Source organism: Rhodamnia argentea, chromosome 1, assembly GCF_020921035.1.
Source record: "Rhodamnia argentea isolate NSW1041297 chromosome 1, ASM2092103v1, whole genome shotgun sequence".
Classification (NCBI taxonomy): Eukaryota; Viridiplantae; Streptophyta; class Magnoliopsida; order Myrtales; family Myrtaceae; genus Rhodamnia; species Rhodamnia argentea.
Genome location: NC_063150.1, coordinates 8,870,037 through 8,886,949, shown reverse-complemented (window position 1 = coordinate 8,886,949; position 16,913 = coordinate 8,870,037).

Sequence of the window (16,913 nt, the reverse complement as noted above, 5' to 3'; positions counted from 1 at the left end):
AAAATGAATCTAAAAACAGGTTGTTATAAGAGCTTAACCCCTAAGCAATTCATTATATCTTTTAGGATTATGCGTATATCTCCTTGATAGTGCATATCCTTGATTACATATTGCATATTATGTTTATCTTATTACCTTATTTAGTCTTCTAATGAAGCATATAAATAAGCTCCATGTACTTTTCTAGATACATCAAAATATACAGAAAGTTCTCCAATTCACGTTTCCGCATTATTCTCAATTGTTACGGCACTTGCCTTTTCACTGGTGCTAAAATGTTTAGGGTATTAAGTTAGTCATGCTTCTTTGAAGTATTAAGATCATATTTAAGAATCTCCTGTGATGGTTATGAGTAAAAGGGGCATCCAAAATAGATGAATTACACTAGCATTATACTTACAACCGCCCACGATGTTTTATGCACATGGCCATGTTTTTCTATAAATTTACTTTGTCCAACTAAGAATGCAATAATATACATTTAGTTTTAGTATAATCGGACATTTTGTCATTGCCTGATCAAATTGAAATTAATCAGTTTTTTTTAATATTAATCAAGTTGATGAAGACTGATAGATACTGCAAATCGATTAGATTCTCATGCATAGGACATAATATATCTAGCTAATTTTTTGAGCTAAGAAAATAGACATGGCACAACTTATTTTCAAGAGATTGACTGAGTGATTAAGGGTTTAGAATCATACATAGTTGATTAAATTGAATCGCAATGTCTCTCACTCAGAGTGACTTCAAAGATTACGACTGCAACTCGTGGTTGGCGGTTTTACCAGGCGTATCCGGACGGGCAATTTGCATGCATTTACCGGTAGATCTCAGTCGAGTCGAAAGTTTGAGTGAGCTTCACTTGCTTTCTAATGTTTCTCGTGGAAGCAACTGGCTAAATTCTCTCCATAAACAAACTTGAAAATGGGAAGCAAACCTTCACCAGCACTCCTTTGTTGCCGTAGAGAGTGCGGGGGAAATGTGACTTCAGCAAAGATACCTATACAGTTGGACAAAGCTCATCCCATAAAGAGCAAAAAAAGAAGCAAAATTTTCTAAGTGCCTACAGCAAATGATTGCCGAAATAAAGAAAATTTTCTCCGTTTGGTTTTTGGTATGACAAAAACCCAATACTACCTAGTAAAATATCTGACCCATAACCAATAAGCTGCTAGCCGCCGAAATAGATGACAAGTTAATCGAAACACTGGCTGATGATCCAAATTTGACAAATCTTAGGACTTGATTGTACTTTTCTGTAAGTTTTAATATGTAATTGCACTTTCGTGACAAGTTTTAGTACTTCTAGTGAACATATTTTAAAAGAAACACAAACAAAGGAGGCTGGATGGAGCGACACGTGTCGTCCCCACAACCGTTCTTTAGTGTATTTTTCTAGGGCGTACAATATCTGTACCGAAAAAAGGGCTACACCAACTCTTGTTAGTCTCCGACCAAAAAAAATAAAAATCAATCTTGTTCTTCTGACCAAAAAAAAAACTCTTGTTCTGTAAAGGCAAAAGTTACTGCTTTTTCTTAGGAACAATTAAAACTCTTGTAAATAAATAAAAAAAAACACGGAAAAATCAGTGAACCGTCAATTAATCAATGAGTGCACGAACTAATACGTTCAAAGACGAGCTTTTTGACCACCTTCTTTATGCATCTTTTCTCCTTTTTTCATTTTTTTTTATTTCCTTGATCCTCAGCTGCATTAAGAAGTTAATATGGTAATGCGCAAAACTAATATAATATGAAGTTGTGAGCTAGACGAAAACTCTCTGCCAACTGTTTTAATACGTTTAAGAGTCCGCATTGAAAACCCAAACTCACGATCGAGGGGAGAATTGTTGGAGCACAATTCTGAGTTTCGTAAGAATAAGTCCCACGTCGGAGAATCGGGCTTAGGTCCTCTCTTGACGATTCTTCCGGATGAAACGAATAATATATATATATATATATATAGAGAAGTGAAACGAATAATGTTGGATGAGAAGAAAGTGCATGGACACTTCCCAGCATTAATTGGCCATTAAGTCTTCAACTCCACAAAAGGAAGGAGGACAGATCTTTCTCGAAAAGCATCCTATTGCCGCGTTGTACTGGGGTATTCTTCACATTCAAGAAAGTCATAACTCAAATCAAAGGTTAAAAGATCGCGTCTAAATTTTTGAAAAAAATGATTATAGTAAAATTTAGAAAAATCCGAGAAGAGGAAGAAGTCGTGACATGATACATTGGATTTACTGAAGTTTATGTTAGAGTAAATAAATATTAAATCATGCATTAATCTAACAGCTTAAACTTTTAAAACCGTTAATAATGGTCTTATAAAATCTTACGATCTGGACAGGTAAAATTCTTAACCTTTTTTCAGGTCATTAGCACTGGACCATTGGTCTCGTTCTCAAGTGGACCTGATGTTTGTCTGGATTCTCTAACCTTTGAGCCTCCTATAAATTGATTTGCCCTCCTTCGTTAGCGCTTCAAACTGCGAAAAACCCAAGAAGCGAGAGAGAGATTCATTTCTGTTGTCGTGCAGTGCCTTCACAGCAAATTCAGCCACTAGCTTTCCCCAAGCAACAGCTGTTCGAAGCAAGTCCTATGGGAGGCAACAACAGGCCAAAGAGATCTTCGTCCTCCTTCTCCTTCACGAGCTTGTTCCAGCCTCAGAGGCAGCGCCGGGATGACGCTTGGGAGGCGGACTCCGTAAACTCGAGGAGAGTATATCCAAGCGACTACGACAAGGGCCAGTACGTCGCAGAGCCCGGCATCGACAATAGAGCCACAGTCTTCATCGCCAAGTTCCACGAGACTCGAGCCTCAGAGTCCGAACGCCACGAGACTCGAGCCTCAGAGTCCAAACACCAAGTGATTGCGCCCCGTGCGGATTAGGCTTCTATTTAGAGCTCCATATGTTTGTTCAGTGTCCTTTATAACTCTTTGAATTATTTATTGGATCTTGTACCTACATGTAGTAGTTCCATCCTTCAATTTCTAGATTTGTATAAAAGTCAATTTCTCAATTGGTCACCAAAAGAGTTTGTCTTGCACAATTTTGTCACAATATATCACTCCTTAACTTATTTTGCAAATTTGGACCCAAAAAAAAAAAAAAAAAACTTATTTTGCAATTCAACTGCAAAAATATACTTTAACTCTATTTTGAGGGAAAACCAATTATAGAACGAGATCCTTTTTGAGGGTCCCCTAATTGTAAACAATAGAGAAACAAAGGCAACAACATTAAGCACGGTTAGGACACAAAACATGAGACTTCGACTCTTCTGTTGGAAGAGATTTTGATCAGGTGATTCGAGAGCAATACTTAGGTTCTGTTTGTTTCACGAAAAATAAATAATTTGCATAATTTTTTTCAAAAAATGATCACTTGTATTTGCTTGAAATAATTAGTCAATGAAAAGTACTTTCACTATCGACAATAATTTATGTCTAAATATTTTAGTAGACGACGTGAATATTTTTTGTTCATTCATTTTCGTAAACTACACAAGCAATTACTTTTCGAAAAATATTTTTCAGGTCATTCATTTTCTATGAAACAAATGGAGCCTTAACCTGTGATATAACACCACACGTTTGCCTTAACCCGTGATCTCAAATTTGTTGTGAAGGAGGAGGCTCCTTTTAGATTTCACATCCAAGAAAGATTCATGTAATGACACATTTGAGTTCGTTTAATAATAATGTAACAACGAGAAATATACAAAGGGCGATTCGCGATGATTGATGTACTAAATGGTTCATACTTGCATTATTTCATTGAATCATTTAGTAAGTTGACGTAATGGATATATATATATATATATATATGTATATAAACAAAAGGTTTAAATTAAGAAGTGATTAACAAATCTAAGACCGTGTATATATATGTATGAGTTAAACGATTGATGTGATTCAAAGAAGGGAAAAAGTGCATGGATTCTTCTTTGACAAGCATCCCTATTGTCCTTTTACCAATACGTACTTGTTTTTTTTTTTTTTGGGGCCTGTTTCACACTTTCGCATTGTCGCGACCCTCCTTCCGGCGCGGGGGCGAGAGCTAACGAGCCGATCCTTTCCAAAACCCCGGTTGTCAGCGGGATCTTTAGGATTGCGGGTCTCTCCCAAGACCCATTACTCGAATCGCGATGTGGGAGAAGAATTTTATCAAGATCGACCTTAGTGTGGTGGGTGGCATGTGCATAGTGTACATGCATTTTGGAGTCGCCACCGATCAATTTATTGGAGGGTATGATCGGAAAACCCTACCAAGCGGTCGGGAGTAACCGTTCGGTTCTACGAAAACTAGAGATTTGGGTCCGGGGACTTGGTTACGCCAAGATTTACATTGACGCCCTTTCGGTTACCGATGTTAAGTGATTTTCTAACCTAAGAATTCATGCAAATGAAATTTCGGGTGAGGTAGGCCCTAACGATCTAAGGTATCATGCAAATAGGAATTTTCTACCTTAACAGTCACAATAAAAAATTAAATGCACAATCAAGACAATATCAATCAATTCGATCAATCAATCAGGTGAACGAGTCTAATATGGTCCTATCGACCCACGGAAAAGTCAAATTTGAGTTCCGAGGTGGTTTGGGAAAATTTGAGGGCGGAAGGCCCGGAAGGGTAGAACGGTCATGTTTTTCTATAAATTTATTTTGTCCAACTAAGAATGCAATAATGTACATTTCGTTTTAGTATAATCGGACATTTTGTCTCTTATTGCCTGATCAAATTGAAATTAATCAATTTTTTTTAATTTTAATCAAGTTGATGAAGACCGATAGATACTACAAATCGATTAGATTCTCATGCATAGGACATATTATATCTAGCTAATTTTTTGAGCTAAGAAAATAGACATGGCACAATTTATTTTCGAGAGATTGACCGAGTGATTAAGGGTTTAGAATCATACATAATTGATTAAATTGAAATGCAATGTCTCTCATTCAGAGTGACTTCAAAGATTACGACCGCAATTCGTGGTTGGCAGCCTTACCAGGCGTATCCGGACGGGCAATTTGCATGGATTTACCGGTAGATCTCGGTCGAGTCGAAAGTTTGAGTGAGCTTCACCTGCTTTCTAATGTTTCTCATGGATGCAACTGGCTAAATTCTCTCCATAAACAAACTTGAAAATGGGAAGCAAACCTTCATCGGCACTCCTTTGTTGCCGCAGATAGTGCGGGGGAAATGTGATTTCAGCAAAGATACCTATACAGTTGCACAAAGTTCATCCCATAAAGGGCAAAAAAAGAAGCAAAATTTTCTAAGTGCCTACAGCAAATGATTACCGATATAAAGAAAATTTTCTCCGTTTAATTTTTGGTATGACAAAAACCCAATACTACCTAGTAAAATATCGGCCCATAACCAATAAGCCGCTAGCCGCCAAAATAGATGATAAGTTAACCGAAACACTGGCTGATGATCCAAATATGACAAGTTTTAAGACTTAATTGTCCTTTCGTGACAAATTTTAGGACTTTTAGTGGACATATCTTAAAAGAAACACAAACAAAGGAAGGCTGGATGGAGTGACACGTGTGGTCCCCACAACCGTTCTTTAGTGTATTTTTCTAGGGGGTACAATATATGTACCGAAAAAAGGGCTCCACCAACTCTTGTTAGTCTCCGACCAAAAAAAATAAAAATCAATCTTGTTCTTCTGACCAAAAAAAAAAAAACTCTTGTTCTGTAAAGGCAAAAGTTACTGCTTTTTTTTAGGAACAATTAAAACTCTTGTAAATCGAAAAAAAAAAACACGGAAAAATCAGTGAACCGTCAATTAATTAATGAGTGAACGAACTAATACGTTCAAAGACGAGCTTTTTGACCACCTTCTTTATGCATCTTTTCTCCTTTTTCCATTTTTTTTTATTTCCTTGATCCTCAGCTGCATTAAGAAGTTAATATGGTAATGCGCAAAACTAATATAATATGAAGTTGTGAGCTAGACGAAAACTCTCTGCCAACTGTTTTAATACGTTTAAGAGTCCGCATTGAAAACCCAAGCTCACGACCGAGAGGAGAATTGTTGGAGCACAATTCTGAGTTTCGTAAGAATAAGTCCCACGTCGGAGAATTGGGCTCAGGCTCTCTCTTGACGATTCTTTCGGATGAAACGAATAATATATATATATATATATATATAAGTATATATATGTATATGTGGAAGTGAAACGAATAATGTTGGATGAGAAGAAAGTGCATGGACACTTCCCAGCATTAATTGGCCATTAAGTCTTCAACTCCACAAAAGGAAGGAGGACAGATCTTTCTCGAAAAGCATCCTATTGCCGCGTTGTACTGGGGTATTCTTCACATTCAAGAAAGTCATAACTCAAATCAAAAGTTAAAAGATCGCGTCTAAATTTCAAAAAAAATGATTGCAGTAAAATTTAGAAAAACCCGAGAAGAGGAAGAAGTCGTAACTTGATACATTGGATTTACTGAAGTTTATGTTAGAGTAAATAAATATTAAATTACGCATTCATCTAATATCTTAAGCTTTTAGAACCGTTGATAATGGTCTTATAAAATCTTACGATCTAGACAGGTAAAATTCTCAACCTTTTTTCAGGTCATTAGCACCGGACCATTGGTCTCGTTCTCAAGTGGACCTGATGTTTGTCTGGATTCTCTAACCTTTGAGCCTCCTATAAATTGATTTGCCCTCCTTCGTTAGCGCTTCAAACTGCGAAAAAACCACAAGAGAGAGAGAGAGAGAGAGAGAGAGAGATTCATTTCTGTTGTTGTGCAGTGCCTTCACAGCAAATTCAGCCACTAGCTTTCCCCAAGCAACAGCCGTTCGAAGCAAGTCCTATGGGAGGCAACAACAGGCCAAAGAGATCTTCGTCCTCCTTCTCCTTCACGAGCTTGTTCCAGCCTCAGAGGCAGCACCAGGACGACGCTTGGGAGGCGGACTCCGTAAACTCGAGGAGAGTATATCCAAGCGACTACGACAAGGGCCAGTACGTCGCAGAGCCCGGCATCGACAATAGAGCCACAGTCTTCATCGCCAAGTTCCACGAGACTCGAGCCTCAGAGTCTGAACGCCACGAGACTCGAGCCTCAGAGTCCGAACGCCAAGTGATTGCGCCCCGTGCCAATTTGGCTTCTATTTAGAGCTCCATATGTTTGTTCAGTGTCCTTTATAACTCTTTGAATTATTTATTGGATCTTGTACCTACATGTAGTTGTTCTATCCTTTAATTTCTAGATTTGTATAAAACTCAATTTCTCAATTGGTCACCAAAAGAGTTTGTCTTGCACAATTTTGTCACAATATATCACTCCTAAACTTATTTTGCAAATCAACTGCAAAAATATACTTTGACTCTATTTTGAGGGAAAACCGATTATAGAACGAGATCCTTTTTGAGCGTCCCCTAATTGCGAACAATAGAGAAACAAAGGCTAAGCAAGGTTAGGACACAAAACATGAGACTTTGACTCTTCTGTCGGAAGAGATTTTGATCAGGTGATTCGAGAGCAATACTTAGGTATGCTCCGCTTGTTTCACGGAAAATAAATAATTTGCATAAATTTTTTTTTTGAAAAATGATAACTTGTATTTGTTTGAAATAATTAGTCAATGAAAAATACTTTCACCATCGACAATAATTTGTCTAAATATTTTAGTAGACGATGTGAATATTTTTGGTTCATTCATTTTCGTAAACTATACAAGCAATCACTTTTCGAAAAATATTTTCTAGGTCATTCATTTTCTACGGAGCAAATGGAGCCTTAACTTGTGATCTAACGCCACACGCTTGTCTTAACCCGTGATCTCAAATTTGTTGCAAAGGAGGAGGCTCCTTTTAGATTTCACATCCAAGAAAGATTCATGTAATGACACATTTGAGTTTGTTTAATAATAATGTAACAACGAGAAATATACAAAGGGCGATCCGCGATGATTGATGTACTAAATGGTTCATAATTGCATTATTTCATTCAATCATTTAGTAAGTTGACGTAATGGATATATATAAACAAAAGGTTTAAATTAAGAAGTGATTAACAAATCTAAGACCGTGTATATATATGTATGAGTTAAACGATTGATGTGATTCAAAGAATGGAAAAAGTGCATGGATTCTTCTTTGACAAGCATCCTATTGTCCTTTTACCAATACGTACTTGTTTTTTTTTTTTTTTGGGCCTGTTTCACATGTAATTGAAAGACTTGGTCACATTGACATACCCTTTTAAGCGGGAAAAAAAAATGCCTATGCAAATGTGAAAAGTAAGGGGAAAAGGGTTAACGAAAAATGCCTCTCTCTCTCTTTTTTTTTTACCTATTTCCCTTTACTGGTCACCAGGGCCTCAGCAATGCATGACGAGACAAGGGAATCACACGACCCTCGCCTATGGTTGGCGACTCCCACCAACCATTTCCACATCTTACCCCGTGATGGTGGGGTAGCGATGGCGGCGAAGGCTTCACTTTCGTGTTCTTTTTTTTTTTTTTTTCCGGCTTATTTTTATGAAATTTAAATATTTCTAAAATAAAATCGGTTTGGCCACGTCGTGGCCATGTAGGAAATAGAAAATATTTCTAAAAAAATCATGTCAGCATTTCCCTTCAACCAAATTGAACAGAGTTAGCATAAGAACTTGGTTTTACAAGTTTTAGGATTCCATTATATTTTCATGATAAGTTCTAGAACCGATACAAATAAAAAAAAATTAATGAAAGGAGGGCTTGAGGGGGTGACACGTGTCCTCCCCGAAACCTTTCTCCAGCACATCCTTTTAGGGCGTACGGTATCTGTACTGAAAAGGGATTACACCAAGCTCTTGTTCTGCGAAGCCAAAACGTGCTGCTCTTTTCTTAAGGAATAATTACCACTCTCGTAATGGGAAAAACAAGACGGAATAATCAGTGAACCCTCAATTAATTAATGAGTGCACGAGCCAATCCGTTCAAAGACGAGCCTTTTGACCGCCTTCTTTATGAATCTTTCTCTTCTCTTTTCTTCCTTGGGTTGCTTTGATCCTCAGCCGCGCAAACGAATGATGGGACTCAAGGGAGTCCACGGACGAGAAGAAGGTGCATGCGCACTTCCCAGGGCATCTTCCATGCGCACGACGACACTTCAGCTCTAGAAATCAATTTCTGATTAACAGTTAATTTTTTTTACTTCTGCTTCTGAGCAGGAGTTGATTTTTCTATCTCTGAAGAGAAGTAATTTTTTTTTTTTTTACTTATTCAAATGGCTTCAAAACTACTTCTGAAGCAAAAAAGTTGCTCTAAAAGTAGAAAAATAAAATTGCATAACTAAATAGATTTTTATTTCAAAAACACTTCTGGTGTAGAAATTCTACTCTAGAAGCGTTGCAATGCGCGCTGTTCGTTCACCGACACATACTTGTAACTCAAACCAAAATTCAAAAGTCGCGACTAAATTTCGTAAAAAAAAGAAAAGGGTCGCAGTAAAATTTATGGGGCACCCCGAGAAGGAAAAATTTGTAAACCAATGTGCTGGATTCGTGCGAGTTCTACCCAATCAAGACCAATTCTTGATTTGCGATTTGTCGAGGCATGCAATGTTTAGCGTATATAGTCGTATATTACAGTATCGAGTTTACACAGGTAACTCCGAACTTGTTTTCCTTTTTCTTTTTCACCCTTTTCAGGTCATTTATGTATGGACCGTTCGTCTGATTCTCAAGTGGATATGATATTTGTCTAGATTCTCTGCCCGTTCGAACCTCCTATAAATTGAGGTGTCCTCCTTCATTGGCACTTCAAAGTGCAGAAACCAAAGAGAGAGCGAGAGAGAGTTCATTTCTACTGCTCTTCAGTGCCTTCGCAGTAGTCTGAAAGGAAGTCCTATGGGAGGCAACAACAGGCAGAAGAAATCTTCTTCTTCATCCTCCTTCTCCCTCACGAGCTTGTTCAAGCCTCGGGGGCCTCGCCGGGACGATGCTCCGGAGGTGGACTCCATGAAGCCGATGAAGATATGGCCGAGCGACTATGACAAGGGCCGGTACACTGCCGAGCCCGGCATCGATAAGAAAGCCTCCGCCTTCATCACCAAGTTCCATGAGAACCGAGCGATCCCGGTCTAGCATAGGCCGCCCACGTGCCGAATTGGCTCTATTTTAAGTTCTTTATGTTTTGTTCAGTGTCATTTTTCACTCTATGTACGATTTATTGTGTATCTATGATTCTATATGACGTACTTTGCCGTTGAGTATGTGTGTACATTCTCCTGAATATGTGTAAATGAACTGTATAACTCGTCCTTTGGCTTGATTTGAATTTGCTCTCAGAGATGAGAGTTTAATCATCAAATCTTCCATCATATGGCCCACTATATCTGAGTTATTAATTTTCTTGTCTTTTGATTGAGAATTATTCTTTCTTTCATACCCCCACAAAGTAATTACTGGAGACCCTAAATTTGGAGGAAAATTATCAAAAAAGTCGTAAATCTATTGCAATTATGTTAACTCAGTCCTAAACCTTTTGCAATTGTGCCATAAGTTTATCTGGCGAATTTTGAATGGGCAGTGCTAACAAGGACTTCAGCTGGCGACGACATGATATCTTAATATAATTTAAATTATTATTTTTTTATTTTTGATTTCCCTTTTTTTTCTTCCCCTTCCCTCTTTTTCCTCCAATTGGTCACTGGCACGGCAACCAGCCACAGGGAGGGAAGGCTATATCTGGGCTGACGAGGCTGGTTGTCCCTCTGGCCGGTGCATTTGAGAGACTCATGCTAAGTATAAATTAGACTGGTGTACAAATAATGTGATAAAATTGCAATTACGAATTTCAGACTACTCTTTCGACATGTAATAAAAACATCAGTATTAATAAGCGGACAAAATTACATCCAAGTCGAAATCATCTAAGATCTTGGGATGAGTTTAAAAATTATATTTTCCATCTCTAAATGATTAAATGAATGACGCATCAATTTAGTTCATTTCAATGTTAGAGCTCTATTCTTGTTTCTTCTTATTCCTCCTCCAACTTGCCATAATTGAAAAAATTATCAAAAAAATCCTAAATATATTGTAATTGTGCCAATTCACTCCTAATTTTTTGCCTATTCAGTTCTAATTTTTTTGCGATTATGTCAATTCAATCCATCCGGTCAATTTTGCTGGCCGGTGCTAACGTGGATTGGCAACATAATATTATATAGATATATTTTTTTAAGCTTTAGTTTTTTTTATTTTCTTTTATTTTCTTTCCTTTCCATTTTCTTCCTCCAGCCGGTCACCGGACCTCGGTGGAGAAAAAAAAATAATAAAGTTAAAAAAATTGAAATATTTTGTCGCTATTCGGCTGGCGTCCACGCCAGAGCCGGCCGGCCAAAATTGACCGGATGAACTGAATTAATACAATTGCAAAAGGTACAGGACTGAATCGACAAGAAAAGTTTAAGACCGACTTGGCGCAATTGCAATATATTTAAGACTTCTTTGATAATGTTTCCTCAATTCGAGTGTACAGAGAGATAAAGCCAAACTCATTATGTAGATGAGTCTCAATTTAGGCTCGACATGATTTTCGCAAAAAGAACGGTTCCGTTTATGGCATTAGCATCGGATTAAAAGTTAAAAATCGCGAGCATCTCTCCAAAAAGAAATTACACATGAAAAGACAAGTTTGCAAATCGACTGGCCAGGATCGTTTCGAAGAACACCGGAATACTAGGGGAGAATAAATGAAAGGACATGGTCTTAGCATTGTGCGTACTTAATTTAAGTCACGAAAGAATCGTGCTCTATGCTTTTTGTTCGGCTGTAAAGAATCTTACTATATGCTTTTTCCTACTCTTTCCTTACACCTTCCTCTCATTTTTCACTGGTAACCAACTTTGACTTGCAAGCCAATTGCACTCCAATGTCTCATTTTTCGCGGAAAGCTCCAACCTAATCACACTTGGGAAAAGCAGAAAGCTATCCTATGTCTTTGATAAAATACGAAGCATAATAAATTTCTGTCTGCCATACCACAAATTTGCGCAGTACCATTTTGACCCTTGACATTCGAGTCGCTCCTCTCTTTCCCCTACTCTAGCTTGATATTTCATGTGAGGAAGCCCCCCCGTCATTTTTCACCGCTCATCATCTTTAGCCATCCTTTCCTTTTGTCCATTGGTCGATTGAAAAGGGAAAGATAGTGGAAGACAGCTGCAATTGTTTGACTAAATCAAGCGAACACCTGGGAGATTCTTCCTAGTCCTTGGTCGTTTTAAGTCACCCAAAATTCCTCAAGAGCCAGAGAATTGTTTTCTCTTTGGGAGGTTATGCCGAGACAAAGGCAGAGAACAATAAGCCAGCCTAAAAGTGAGGAAAGAATGCACATGGGGTTGGTGTATGTTTTGGCTTTTTGTAAAGGGTGTGTGCAAGCAAATGCGATGCCCACCATTGGCTTTGGGATCCTAAGTTTGTTGTTTATATTCACTTTCTTCTCTTGGATACTTGTTGAGCTTCTTTTAGGGATTCAGTCTTGTTCCATCCTTACTAAAACCGATGGTTATAAATCCTCCTATGTCACAATTCAAACTTTTTTGAACATATCCAATCCACTCCGCCATGTTGGAATTGATCTTTTCATGACGAGAAAGCCCACCCTGATTGCGATGTTTTCCTCCTTCTCAATAATTGTCTTCTTCCCACTTGAATATCTACAAAATGGTAAGTTTTCTGAGAGATTCTTGAAATAAAATTCGTTCGCTCGTTTAGCTCCCATCCGTGGAACGCTTGCTTCAGGGGGAATAAGGTTCAGATTCTCCAAACTTAAAGACCAAATTATCTGGCATGATCACAACTTAAACTATAATTCCACTCCTCTCGCTTTCCCCCCTTTAACGTCGGATAAAAAGCCTCCTCTTTGATTTATCTTTTGTGTTTTAATGTTGCTTCAAAGCTGCAAAATCAAATAGTCATATCCATCACGTATCTGTTAAGTACAGGAATCGCCCTATTATTGCATATATTCCAACTATGCCTTTGAGTCCTATCATCCCAAGCCTAGGTGATTCTTGCATTCCAATTATGAAGTTGCCTATAAGTAAATATGAGAAGCTTTCGCTGCTTCGTGGAAAGGGAGCATCCCGTTGAATGTGCTGTTTTGCTTTCGTGACATTTGGATTCAAGCCCACCGTTTATCCACGTCAATGCAAGTGGAAGCAGGACATGAATAACGGGACTAGGGAGAGCTCCGCGTTAGTTTCCATTATAAAGTGGGCCATCCTCGAGTTAAGTTCCCTCTGTTCTGGAAATAGAGTAGTAAGAACCCTCTCTCTATTGGGGTGTGGTTTAAACTCTCAATCAATAGGGAAGCATGAAGGTCCCGCTTTATTTCTATATAATATCTCTTTATCTTGTAATTGAATGATGTAACAGAGAGGCACAATGTACTAATTATAGTGGATTTCTCTCTTGGATGTAGCTCTAATTTAAGGGTAAACATGAATAAAACCTTGCGTCTCGATTTCCTTTCTCACTTTTACGCTTTACTTTATTTGTGATTTGTGTGTCGAATCCTAAGATGATCTACCATACTTGATTAACTTACTCAATGTATTGTCTTCTTTGATCCCAATTTTGTGAAACCACCATCAACCTTTACGAAAACTTAAGTTATTAGATGAATGCATGGTTTAATATTTCAATATTGTAACACTTCCCCTTACTTTACTTTGGTTTACTTATCAGCATCACACATACCGATCATCTTGCAACACTATCTTGAGTGCATATTGTTTGATGTTCCACAATTTAAAGTATCATCACTCAACCTATTCAACCCTATTCCAGATTATGTTGTTAGCCCCCAACAACAAGGTGGCGGAGGACTGGGTAAGAACAGGCTCGAAGGGGGAGAGAGAGACGAAAGGCAGTGGAGAGCTTTTAGAGAGTCGAAATCGCCATTATTATACGGCTCGAAGGTTCGAAATTGGAAATTCAGCAGAAGGCGGAGGATTAAATTAGCCAAACTGAAAATTTAAGAACAGAATTGATTGTGGTACAAAGGTTTAAAACATACTGAACAATTTTATTGAGAAAACAAAACATGACACAATTTAACCTCAAAATGTTGATTAAGTGATTAAGGGTTTAGTTCAGATGTAGTAATTTCAAACCACAAAATCTGTCGCTCGGAGTAGCTTTAAAGATTGTGATCGCCAACTTGTGGTTGGAAATCATATCCAAACATATTTGGACGGACAATTTGACACAATTTGACCGGTAGCTAGAGACCAGTCGAGTCGAAAATTTGAGCATCATGTGGTATTTAAAAATGCATTATACACTCGAGTTAGATTCTAATGCTTTTCGTGGGTACAGCTGGCTGAATTCTCCCCAAAAAAAACAAACTTAGAAATTGGAAAGCAAACCTCATATCAGCACTCATTCGTCGCCTCCCTAATTGAGTAATACTAGTACAAGAACGTGGGCGAATCTAGCCAATGAATGTGATTACAGCGATATGACTACACATTTTAGTAAGTTCATACAAAAAGAAGAAGAAGAAAAATTATTTGTTTCTTTTTGGCTTATGCCCAAAAGATACATCTTAGAAAGGCGAGGACGTTGAATAGAACCTTCCGTACCTTGCAATACAAGTTGGGCTTATTATATTAAGGAATTCCACGCAGATTAGGTACCCAATACAGGTTTGATTCTTCGTACTAGGGGTGAGCGAGGACCGGACTGGCCCCGCTGGTTTTGGGCGGTTCCCAAGGTCATCCGGTTCGGTTCGATTTCATAAAATTGGAACCGAGGAATTCCACTCTGATTCCCAGTTCCGGAAGGAATCGGGCCGATGTTTTATTCTATTTATTTAATTTCTTACAAATATGAAAAAATCCTACTCTGACTATGAAAATAACCCTAATCACCAATAAAAGCTTTGGTTGTAAAGAGATTTGGACAGTAGAAATAATATAATGACAAATAATAATAAAAAAAGGCTACCAGTACATTGGACACCAGGAACCCGACCGTCCGGTTCCCAATTCCAAAAATTGGGAACCATCTTTCCGATCCGATTCTCAATTCCTAAATAGGACCGAATCGGATCGGGAACTAATCACCTCTACTTCGTATTATCAAATGCAAACAATTCAATATTTAGGCCTCCCACTCAGACTTTGGCTCGGCTTACCCAGTCCCTCAAGCTAGTGGGAGTAATCTCATGAACTTGAGATTTACATACCTAAGGTGGACTTTTTTTTTTTTTTTGGGTCGAATAATACCTAAGGTGGACTTCATCGTCATAAAAAAAAAAAAACATGTACATTCATTATATACTGCATAACATATTGAAAATGATGTCGTACCTCTCATAATGTTATTAAATGTCTAAATATCTATAGCATTCTCTACAAATCTCAATGAAGACTCCGTATGTTTCTCGAAAAATGTAGCTCTGGAAATGTTTTCCAAAAAGTCGTCATCTAGAAAAATAACCATATTTTATGGTGTTTGACTGAAACCTGAAAATGAACTAGAAAATATTTTTCGCTGTTTGGTAAAGAAAATAAATTTCCACCGTAAGCATCTTTTAATATTTTTTTAAAAAAAATTTTTTTGATTTTTTTTATATTTTTCTCTTTTATTTCTTTATTTATATTTTTTTGTTTTCCTTTTCCTTTCTTCTTCGGCTGGTGATCGGTTAGCAAGGCTCGAGCTCGCTAGATTTTAGCGGCCTCGCTTGCCTCATCAGATCCGGCGAGGCTCAAGCTCGTCGGCTTTGAGGCATGAGCTCGTCGGCCATCACCATGGCTCGCGACCGACCGAGTAAGAAAAAAATAACAATTAAAATAAAAAATAAAAAAGAACAAGAAACTCGAAAATCAAATGAAATAAAAAAATGATTAAAATAAAATGGATTTGGAGGAGTGAAGAAAGGAAAGATACAAGTAAATATTTTCCTTTTCTCAAAAAGAGGAAAATATTTTCCTAACTTTTGAGGAAGTTTTTTTCCATGGGTGGAAAATATTTTCCTTCAATGACTTATTTTCTGCGAATCAAACACCGAAAAATTCAAAGAACATTTTTTCGAAAGTTGTTTTTCACGAAACAAATAGAGCCTAACATTGCCTAAGTGCTTCTTTTGAAGCATAGTTCAAACGCTTTCATGTTGCATATCGCTATAAGTACTTAAACACTCATTTTACGATATCTAGGATAGCAAAATAATAATATGAAAATAACCTTTAGATATGAGAAATTATTAGGTGAGAGTGCTATTATGTGCATATACTAAAATATATCGTAACTAAACATGACTGATCTATATTTAGGCTCCATTTATTTTATGAAAAATAAATAATTTAAAAAATATTTTTCTTGAAATGATCACTAATATATATATATATATATATATATATATATATATATATATAATGAAGAGATGGAAAAACGTAATTCAAATTGTTGCAAATGAGGAGGATTAATTAAATTAAGAATACATGAAATATTCATGAAATTATATGATTTTGTTGTTCACCGATTTAAATTGGTTACCATTTGTCCATTGCTTGGTATAATTCATTGAATAGGAGGTATTGGCTTATCATTGGAATTTCAAGTGAAAATTTGAGGCTGAACCATGCCTTTGAGGTCATTTCATAAAAGTCCATCAATTTATTTATAGCTGAAACAAAAGAAAATCACATTCTTTGGTGGTGGACTATCCCTAAATGATTGACGTAAAAGATAACGGTAGACATATTAAGAGGGGAAAAGTACCGGAAAAAGAAAAAAAAAGGTCGTGAACTTATTACATGGTTATTAATTCAGTCATAAATCTTTAATTTAGACCAATTTAGTCCTAAACCTTTTTGTGTTAGTATCAATTCAGTCCATTCGGTCAATTTTCGTCATAATCATTGACATGAACGCC